This window comes from Chinchilla lanigera, unplaced genomic scaffold (genome assembly GCF_000276665.1).
Source record: "Chinchilla lanigera isolate Chin_1 unplaced genomic scaffold, ChiLan1.0 scaffold00110, whole genome shotgun sequence".
Lineage (NCBI taxonomy): Eukaryota > Metazoa > Chordata > Mammalia > Rodentia > Chinchillidae > Chinchilla > Chinchilla lanigera.
In genome coordinates this window covers 5,274,175-5,284,927 of record NW_004955511.1, presented here as the reverse complement: position 1 = coordinate 5,284,927, position 10,753 = coordinate 5,274,175, and the positions used below count along the sequence as shown (strand labels likewise).

The 10,753-nt window shown below is 43.6% G+C and overlaps 1 long non-coding RNA gene across 1 annotated transcript; it reads left to right on the top strand.

Moving 5' to 3' along the window:
- The first annotated feature begins 1,470 nt into the window (after positions 1–1,470).
- LOC102026342 lies at positions 1,471–9,762 on the top strand. The gene is made up of 3 exons (XR_264430.2): positions 1,471–1,547; positions 8,390–8,422; positions 9,434–9,762. It is a non-coding gene; the product is annotated as an uncharacterized LOC102026342 (long non-coding RNA).
- Positions 9,763–10,753: the final 991 nt, after the last annotated feature.

The window sequence follows — 10,753 nt, the reverse complement described above, 5'->3', positions numbered from 1 at the left end:
CATTCAAATAAAGACATGTTCTTCCTTAAATCCTGCTACCTTTCTACCAAAAAAGGAGAAAATTGAGCCTAAAAGACCTGCTGTGAACAGATACTTTTCCATTCATACACAGCCAGGGAAGCCTTGTTGGAAACACTCCTTACACATCTTGATTTTACCCTCTTCTGTGATGGTGGCTCATTCATGGAAAATTGGACAAGAAAGGAAGGGTATGCAGTAGTGACTCTACATCAGACACTTAAAAGTTCCTCACTTGCCCCTGGGACTAATGCTCAGCTAACAAAGCTCTTACCTCTGACCAGGGCTTTTACAACTCAGTGAAGGACAAAAAGTCAATATTTATACTGACTCAAAGTATGCTTTCTCAGGATTGCATGCTCACACCATTCTATAAAACGAAAGAAATTATCTGACAGCCAATGGATCTTCGTGAAGTATCATAAGGATATAGAGGAACTTGTGCCCATGTCCATGTGCCTTCCAAAGTGGTGATGATTCACCGCAGAGGGCACCAGAAAGGAGTTGACGGAGTATCTCAAAGCAGTCAGCTGGCTGACACCGCTGCAAAAGAGCTGCTCAAGAGTCCCCTACAGTGCGCGCCCGCTGGATCTGGGAAGGGCCCCTCGATCATACTCGGCCCAAATATTCTCAGTCAGAAGTGGAATGGGCTCTCTCCCAGGGGTGTCGGTTCCTCCCATCAGGATGGTTACAGTCAGGTGATGGTAAATTGTTCCTTCCTGGTGCTCGTCAGTGGAAAAGTATTAAGTCATTACATCTATTTTCTCACTTGGGGAGAGACAAGACCCACTAGATGGCCTCAGAGTTATTCCTAGGAAAGGTACTTTCTCAGACAATACAACAGACAGTTAACACGTGAGCTATGCCCCTAAAATCCTGTTAACTGGACCACAACCCTTCTAGGAATACAGAGACATAATAAATCCTTGGGAAAGCATGGCAGCTCGACTTTATTCATGTGCCAAAGAGTAAGGGGCTCCAATACATACTGGTGTGGATAGATGCTTCTCAAACTGCCTGAGGCCTTTCTTGAAGAACAGAAAAAGCCCAAGAGATGATACAGATTTTGGCCTCAGAAATCATCCCCCGATTTGAACTTCCTCAGAGCTAGTGGAGTGAGAGTGGGTCTTCTTTTAAAGCAGCAGTCACACAGGGTGTCCCCGGCACGGGGCATTGTCTGTCACCTCCACTGTGAGCAGAGGCCTCAACCACTGGGAAAGGCACACAAAGAGAACGAGACCATAAAGAGACACCTGTGCAAAATGGCTTAAAAACCCATGCAGAGTGGCCTCACTTACCGCCTTTAGCTCTTACCAAGATATGAAAAGCATCTCAAATTCTAGGCCTCAGTCCATTTAAAATGCCTCATGGATGCCCTTTTCTCACTAATTATTTTCTCTTTGATAGACAGATACCTTACTAAGAAATTCATCTCAGTGTCTAAATTCCAACAGATTCTTCTATGGCTCACAAAAGCTCAGCCTAAAAAGAAGAGAAATCCCATATCCCACTCCGGAGATTCAGTACTGGTAAGGGCTGTTCCACCATCATCTCTTTCACTAGGACTAACTTGGAAGGACGATAACCATGATCCTGTCTACCACACAGCTGTCAGGCTAGCAGGCCTGCACTCCTGGGTACACTACACCCAGCGGAAGCCCCGGAAACCAGACCCTGTCCTACGTGTGAGCGACCAGCCAGATACTCCTGTGAATCCATGGAAGATCTAAATGCTTGTTCAAAAAGAAAGCAAAGTCTTCCGATGATAATCTAAGGTGTTACTCTAGCCCTTTTACTAGTTGCTTTACACTTAGGAGAGTGCAGTTCCTTCCTAGTGTGGGCACAGGAGTATGCGGAGTCATTACAACAAACGTCTTGCCGGATATGTGGCCTGTATCCTTTGTCAAGTACATCAGGACTTTCCTGATGGGTTTCCCCACTTCAAGGAGAGGATTAAAATAAGTGACAAGACCACACCGATGAGACACGAAAGGGTTCAGTGGTTTACAGTCTTCCCCACCATTACAAGGTGACTAAGTGACCTATAAACTTCATCCCTAATGATCCTGGACACAATGGAATCTTTTCTAAAATTGCCACTGCAGCTTCTCTACTACAGACTCTAGTAGAATGCTTATTAAAGAAGAGTAAGGGTCCTATCATGAGAAACAGCAATCATGGATATAAGGAGGGTTACTTTCAGATATGAGATAATTATAGGAACAGCAACATGTGCACCCATGTTTATAGCAGTGCAATTTGTCATAGCTAAATCTTGGAAACCACCCAAATGCCCATCCACTGAGGAATGGATAAAAATGGTGCGGTGTTTCTATACAATGGAGTATTACTCAGCCATAAAAAAGATAAACTCGAGGCTTTTATAGGTAAATGGATGCAACTAGAGACCACACTCATAAGTGAAAGAAATTGGACCCACATGTGTAACATCACATTGTCTCCCTAGTGTAAGAACCTGAAAGAGTAAGTAAAACTCAAAATGTACAATAGATAATAAGAAAGGGAAAGAAACTGCTCAAAGGAAGGAACAACAGGGATGAGGGAAAGGAACAAAAGTGCAGACAAGCAGTTTTTTTTGGTGAGAGTGCACTCTTGGGAGTGTTGGCCAAGTTGAGCTACAGCTGTAATACGGTGGTACCTTGGTTCATGAACTTAATTCTGCCCACGGTTCTGGTTGCAAAGCAAACTGGACGAGAACCAAATGAAATTCAGTGGTTAGGTTCAGTGTTGACTTTACGCGTCGCTGAAGTCTGATCACGTCCAGTGCTAGTGATGGTGACGGGAGGGTCTCGGGCAGTGGCCAGCAGCACCTGTGCCCTCTGTATTTGAACCTGTGACCTCTTGGCTCTTTCTTGGCTAAAGGTTTTTCTTAGCCCTGAGCATGTGCAAGGCACAGGTGTAAATCCCTCATCTGATGAGTGTTCTCCTGTGTTAAAGTCCAGCAGTTTTGCAAGCTGTCTTAGTTTGAACGGAGGAGAGAGGCGGGGTTTTGTTCAGAGAATGTAGCACAGCTGCAGTGAGTTCAGATGTCTGACGCTAACTCCCAGTGTGTTGGGAGGAATAAAGGGCATAGGGGGCTCTTTGTCAGTTAGACCTTTGTCTTAGGAAACGTTTCACAGGGGGATCCAGGACGACCCGTTCCTGGCCAGTAAATTCATCACAGCATATCTGAAGAGGGGGTCTATTTTGCTAGCAGGGAGAGAAGGGCTCAAAGGTGTAGCTCAACTCTTAAAGAAGCTTAAGAGCAGGCTTTGACAATGTCTAAGGTCCCTCTGGGACAGTGAATACCAGGAGATCAAAGAGAGCTTTCCGTCTCACCTCACAGAGGTGTGCAGGTGGGGACGAAAGATAAGTGGAGGTTGCTCTTCACCCAGTCGGACTGTCAGCACCCAGATTCCACTAAGGAGGCTTTGGGTGCCCACCGAGGTCACCCCAGCGGGACCCCTCAGGTGCCCTCTCAGCTTTCACTGGCTCCACGTGGCCAGAGATCTGTGTCTAGAGAGCACCGCAGCTGCCCGTCTGGCCTAGGTGCCCACTGGCTTCTGTGGGAGGGGAGTTGACCAGGAGGAGCTGGGGAACCTGTCTGCTGCCTTAAGAGTGGCAGCTGCTCTAAAAGCATCTAACTAGCTTGCAGCGTAAGCACTCTACTTCTTAGAGTTCTGTAAGGGGCAGGCAAAGGCTGTGTGCATGTGTGTTTGGCCATTCCGCCGCACTTACCTCTCCTAGAGAAGCCGAGTGCCGCACATTGGCTGCCAAAGATGTAACCAGCTCCCTGTAGGTGTCAGGTTATTGATTCTGTGCAAGGGAGATTGAAGCCACAAGACCAGCACACAGCTAGCAGTGGGGAATGACCTAGTCTGTGTTGAATAGAGTCAAAGGAAATGCTCGCTACTTGTCAAGGAGGGGTTTTATAAGGTAGACACCACAGATGTTCTAGTCCACTGGCTTTCTGTAGTTTTTGGTAGGTATAGATGTGACAGAATGCAAGATGCCCCTGGCTGCAGGTAGGCCTTTGGTGGGAAGCAAGCTGCTTCATTTGCATTTCAGCTTCTCTTCCTCCAGGGCTTCTCCCATGTGTGTAGGGAGCTGTATTTTGTCCCCTGTTTCATTAGGTCCTGGTAGCCTATTTGCTCTTGTTAGTTATTTGGGCCCTCTGCTGTATTAACTCAAGTCCCAAATTTTAGCTTATTTCAGGTTCTTATTTAGGACCCTTGCCCCACATGCCTAACTTCCTCTATCTTCCGGCTTCCTTAACATTAGCTTTTGATGCTCTTATCTTGAAGTATCTTTCCTCTGCTTTGTCGTAACCCACTTTTTCTAGTCTTCTCCTGTGTAATTTCTTCTGAATTTCATTCCTCTCGAGGTTTCTTTCCCATCATTTTTCTACTGGTCCCCACACAGAGACAAGAATCAACTCCACCACCCCCCCCCACAGCAGCAGGATGGGGTGCAGCTGAGAAGCCACCCAGAGAGATGAGCCCCTCTCTGTGCCCCGAGCTGGCGCGGCGAGCAGAGCTCTCTCATGGACTTACTCCGTTTGCTGGGCCCCTCCGAGTCGTCTTCTCCCCTGCTAGTTCTGTCCCAGATGCAGACGCTTGCCTGGATTTTATAAGACCTTTTTATTTCCTTCCTTTAAGCCAGCCTCTTCCCTGGCTGTATATAATTCTAAAGTCCTTTTATTGCTGTCTATTGTGCACTCAAGCAAACACCAGGCCCATTTGGGGATCTGGGAGTGTGCTGTCCAGTGCCCTTGCTTCCCCTTTGCTCCTGAAGCGTGTTCGGACACCAACACGTCCTCCTGCTTTTGTTCTTCTGGCTCCTTCCTGCTTCTGAGAGTCATCAGTCCAGCTTCAGACTGCATGTGTATGTCATTTAAATATAGTCACCAAAATTGGAAAATACAGATAAGTGTTTAAAAATTAAAGAAGAAGGAAAAAGCTCCCATAATCCCAACACCCAGATATAATTAATGATATTTCACTTAGATCTGTAAACTTTCACGTGTAAGTGTGTATTGGACAAAGACATATAAGATTTTGTAAAATCACATAGTATCATCATGTGTGTATACCTTGTAGTCTGCTCTTTTAGCTTAATATCTTATTGACACCTTTCATGTCAATAAACGTGTTTACTATAGTTGATAATAGTGGCATGCTGGTGTGCATTTTGGAAGTCCCTTGCTGCACTCCAATCACGTACATTCAACCTTCGCACTCACGGGTACATTAAATAGCCCCCCCCCACTACCCTCACCTCCATCTCCCTGTGTGGTTCATGGGGTCTCATGAATGTTGAATGGGTGCAGATTGTTTCCCACGGTTTATTCTTGTGTAGTGGGGAAGGTTTTCATTCTCTTGTAGGTTCATATATTTACGTAGTTTTTAAATGGAAAAAGAGATAGTGTTACAAGCTTAAGAAACTGAGGCTTGCAGGCAGTAATATTGCTCACAGGTTGAATATAATGAAACCTAGAAGAAGCAGCATTGCTTTAGAAAGACCGAAGAATCAGGGCTGTGTGTGACAGGTATCACTTGTTCAGCTTGATCTTTGTCATGCAAGCAGCAGGGGGACAGCGTTGGGAATGAACAGAGCTCTTTAATGACTGGTGTTCTCCTCCCTTTTCCTGGTGGCCTTCACAGTAAATCTTGTTCTTTCTGTCCTCTCTCCTTCCAGGTCTCCTAACTGTGGGGCTGGAGTTGTCAGTGCAGTACGGGGAGATATAGGCCCTTTCATGACCTCTTCTGTGTCCCTCATATAGGAATGTGCTTGCAAATCTGAGTTAGACATTAATGGGTGACGGGTACCACTGTACGTTTTTGAAATTAAATGTTTGCTTCCTTTTTATAGAAAAGAGAACGCTTCTCTCATGCTTCCATGAGGCTCCTTTTTTTTTTTTTTATTTTAAAGAGCAAAAGAAGGGTTACAATAATGGGGGGGGCTTACCAAGTTACAGACAAAGTGGTAGGAAATTATCAATGGTTATTGTTTTACATATTGTTATCTACAAGATAGTTTCTCAAGAAAACAAATAGACAAATAATAGTGAGTTAGAGACAAAAGAGGTAGGAGATTATCAATAGTTGTTGTACTCTACTTAGGTATCTTCAAAAGAAAATAAATAGAACAATACATGAGTGACCTATTGAATAATCATTATTCTCAATGGTTGTTGTAGGAAACACATAATAATAAACACGCATCCATTTATGAAATAGGATAGGGACATTACAAACTTTACACAGTTATGATAGATTAGTAGGAAAATATCAATGGCTGCTGTAATACATGGTGGTATCTTAGAAGTGGTTTCTCAGGAAGACAGAGATACGCAAGAAGGATCTAACAAGTAGTTACAGCCTGAGGGTTGTCAAAAATCAAGTGAACCATCTGGGGCCAAAGCCATTTTTTTGTAGTGTTTTCTCTCCAGCCTCCCATCGCATTGGGACCCCGCAACCAGTTAGGGTCGTCTCCCCAGCTGTCAGCACAGGCAGCAGGAATCCTGCTGCAGACTTCTCTGGAGCTCCACCACAGCCTGTACTGTCAGGGGAACAATGGCTTCCAGGGAGTCTCCGCATGTATTGTGCAAGGTCCTCCTGGTTACAGCTTCCGAGCGGCTCTCATGACCCCAGTCCACAGGACCTCTGACCCCTTGGGCTTAGTCTGCATTCTCATGTTCTCCGAGTCCTTGTTCAGCAGCTGCTCCTCTGCTGACTGGACCTTTCTGGTTCTCAATGGCAGGAGCAAGAGTGGCCCATTGTATAGCATGTATTCCCAGGGGTTTTTCCATGTTTGAGTGATTCACACACATCCTTAGGTGGGCATCTGCAGCCGGTGCATGGTGTGCCAATTGTGTCATTGTTTCTCTGTGTCATGATAGTCATGAGGCTCCTTATTCAGAACTCTGAAGCACAGGTCACAGGGTTTCCAGAGACTGTCTTCCATTCCTTCAGTGATCTCACCCCATGGCCACTTCTTGTGGAGCTGCTGTCGCAGGTCTGAAAAGGTCTCCACAGCCCAGATGAAGATGGCGCGGGCAGCCACTGAGCCCCCAGCTAAACACGCGTATTTCATAAACGCTGCTGTTATTGCTATGATTACTACAGCAGGCACTTGTTAGGATGTGTGATTTGACAGGCCAGGTTCTAAGACCCATGTAGGTTAACTTTGCAAAAGTGGGTCACAGAGAGGGAGAGGAACGTTCCAAGCAGCGCAGTCAGTGTGTGCCAGAGAAGAGCCCCACAGATGCCAGTATCTGGTGTTGCAACACTGGACTGTCTCATCTTTGTTGAGAAATTGGGCTGTTCTCTGAGTAACAATGTCTGTAGAAAAGCGAGCGCTTCCCTGTAGAGGACGCCGGTGCTTTCCTCTCCACAAGTTGTCCGGAGCTGTCTCAGGCTCCAGCTGCTTCCTTCACCACATCCTCTGTTCCAGGTGGGAAGTGAGATGCCGCTGTGTGGGTGGCTCGCAGTAACTGGTGTCCAGCGACACGGACGTCTTTACATCTACTTAGTTCCTACCCTTAAGACAGATGTAGGCTCCTTGGATGGCTTTTATAAGGCGTAAGTGTACTGACAAGAATTAAGGACATCTTTCCAGCTCTGATGAATTTGGGGAACTGCGTTAATGGCCACGAATAGACTCATTAACCAACATACAAGTGCATCTCATTCATACAATGACGAAGCACTTTTTAAGTCTAAGGCAGTAGATGTAGAACAACTTTAAGGGTCAGGTGCAAATCTGAAGTGATGTGAAATTTTGATCATTATGTACATTTAAGGTCTAAACATGTGTAAAAGAGAGCACCTATGACTTACTTTGGATGTGTTGAGCTTACATAGTCTCCACTCTAAAGCTTCTTTTAGATTTATAGGATAGCTTGTTTTTAGATATATACATAGCCCATATATAGGTTATGTCGTAAGCTAAGATAATGGCTGTTTATTTAAACCGATCATGCATTGATTATTGAACACATTTTATATGTTAACTTTCAAATACTCTTTAATTCTTAAAGCTCACTTTTTGTAACAAAAAACCTAATGATGAGAACAAAAGGTAATTTAGTAGGATATAGAACCTCTGCTTTTAAATTTGGTTTTTTAAGTTTAATCGAAGCATCTCAATGCTTTTAGAAGTCAGAGTGGGTTTGATATAGAAATCTTAACCTTTCAAGCACAGTGAAAAACAGTCACTTTGAATGACCCTTCATAACAGGTAACACTTATTTAAAGATATATTTATATATATTATGTTTGACCAAGAAAGACTCTGAAATTATGGTACACAGATCATACTAGACATTGCATTTATAAATCTAATTTTTGGTTCTATCTTGATTACCTAGGGGCCTGGATGAAATATGTTACCAAATTTAAAGGTATGTTTACTCTCACCAACTGATTTAAATTAGCCTGTTGTTAAACTATATCAGCCACAAGCATTTGAGGTAATGTCTTGAGTGTTGATTTATCTATAACTCAACGTAGGTAGAACTTTTGGAGGATGATATATACCTGGAGGTTAATGTATGGAAACATATACATATCATCCTAAGTCATAGGTAAGCTTTATGTTATCAGATTTTAAGGCCTTTACTCCTATGTAGGCCTCAAGCTTCTCAGACTTTGTCTGGTAATGCTTTTAAATAAGTTTGGCTTCTCTGAAAACCTATATAAACGGTGTTTCCTCGCAAAGCTCAAAAAGAACCAACAAAGTAAAAATAAAAAGAAATTATTGAGATCAAAAAATATTTTTTAGGGGCCAGGGATATAGCTCTGTGGCACAGAGCCTGCCTAGAAAGCCAACCTAAAAAGGTTGTGAGTTAGATTCCTGGTACTGGAAAAAAAAAAAAGATTAAAATAAAGCAGCTGCAGGTGCTTTAACCAGTTATTAACATACATTAAATAAACAGATGGACAAACACACAAAACAGTTGTTTCTAAACCACAGTGCACTCTCACATACATTGGCCATGTATAATTTCAATAACTCTTTTACAGTTTTTTCGTTTATAACTATGAAAGGACTAATCAGAACTTTTCCTTTAGGTCATTGGTTAGTAGCAGAGGGATTTGTAATAAGAGTCAGGTGGAAAAAAAAACATTTTGCACCAATGAAAGCAAGACTATAAAAAGGGATTTAGGCTGATGATTAATCTTACTGGAATAGAACCATTTCTTTTTAAAACTATCAATAAAGCATAAGCATTCTTAGGAATATTTTTTGTTTACCAATGAACGTATCTGTGCTGTAAAAAAACAGTCAGTTTGCTCCATAGAGCAGCATTCTAGAAAGGAGAGGGAAGGGAAAAGAGTTTTAATTTCCAGTTTGCCTAAGAGTAGAATGGCTGATAAATTTGGAGTAAAACAGTTACATTTATCTTTTGAAGGTCTGAGGGTGAAATCTAGATGAGATGTAAGAATACATCCCAGAGATAAGTCCAGGTTGGCTTCACTCAGGAAGAGTCTCAGGGAAGGGGAAACCCACCACCCTGGAAAGCCGGCCCTGGAATGCAGCAGGCACAGAGAAGAGGACTACCCTGAAGCACCAAATCCCAATGTCTCAAGGGCGGAGAGACAACCAAGACCAAATGCTTCCCAGGGTGGGTCTGCAGTGCTTAGCAAAACATGCCTCACAGACAAAACTGCAATTGATTAAAATCGTGTTGTGGGCAGAAAATTAAACCAATAATCAAAGAACCTGAAGGTCTGTATTTAACTTTCTGAGATGGGGGAGAGAGTGAGAGAGTGAGAGAAAGAGAGAGAGGAGAGAAAGAGGGGAGAGAGAAAGACTGAGATAGAGGCTCATGAGGCAGATTGGAGATGCTGCTTTAAGCTTTCTAGTCCTGAGTTCACATCTGTGTGTGCTCGAGCCTTTGTAAAAAGTACTGATAGAGATTCCTTCAACCTGATAATTTTTTTTCCCAGTTTAGCGTAACTTTCTGGGTTGACTTTTGCTATCTTCTCTCTCTCTCTCCTTCTGTCTCCCTCTCTCTCCTTGCCAATTTGTATTTTTCTTTTCTTTTCCAATTTTTTCATTTTTATTTTCCCTTTTCCTACATGTCTTGTCTTTTCCTATTTTTCTGCTCTTTTTCTATTTTCCTTATTTTAATTTTTTCCCTAGTTTTTCTGTTTTTATTTGCTTTTCCTACTTTTTTCTATGTTTTTGGAAAACAAGTCCAGTTGGCACAGGTATTATAATCACATGCCCCTCCCCTCTGGCCACCTCTCCTGGTCCCCTGGGTGGTCAGAGGTGGCAGGGGGTTTTCAGGGGGAGCTGAGGGGAGGAAGAAGGCTTTTCAGGGGAACTTCGCCTGATTCAGTAGATCAAACAGCGACATGCAAAGCTACCTGAAAGCAAAGTGAGCAACGTGTGCAGGACACAATGACGGTCTCAGTTTGTGACCCAGGTGTCCCCAGCCCTCCACCTCCAGGCTGTCCTCCAGTGGACACCAGGACACTGTGGTCAGGTAACTCTCAATCATTTAATAAGTTGAGGTTCAGAAATTTTACTCCCAGATGTCTTTATATAAGCATTGCAAATGTTGCTTAAATTGCTTTTCCTCTGGGTGAAATTTGATCCACACCACATGACTGAAAGTAAAAGAGGACAAAGAATGGAAGAACTGCCCCTGCCCCAGTAATCGGGCGGTTAGAGTCTCTGGGCTGATAAACCCAACCCGAGACCTTGCTGAAGGCTTTGCGGGCTG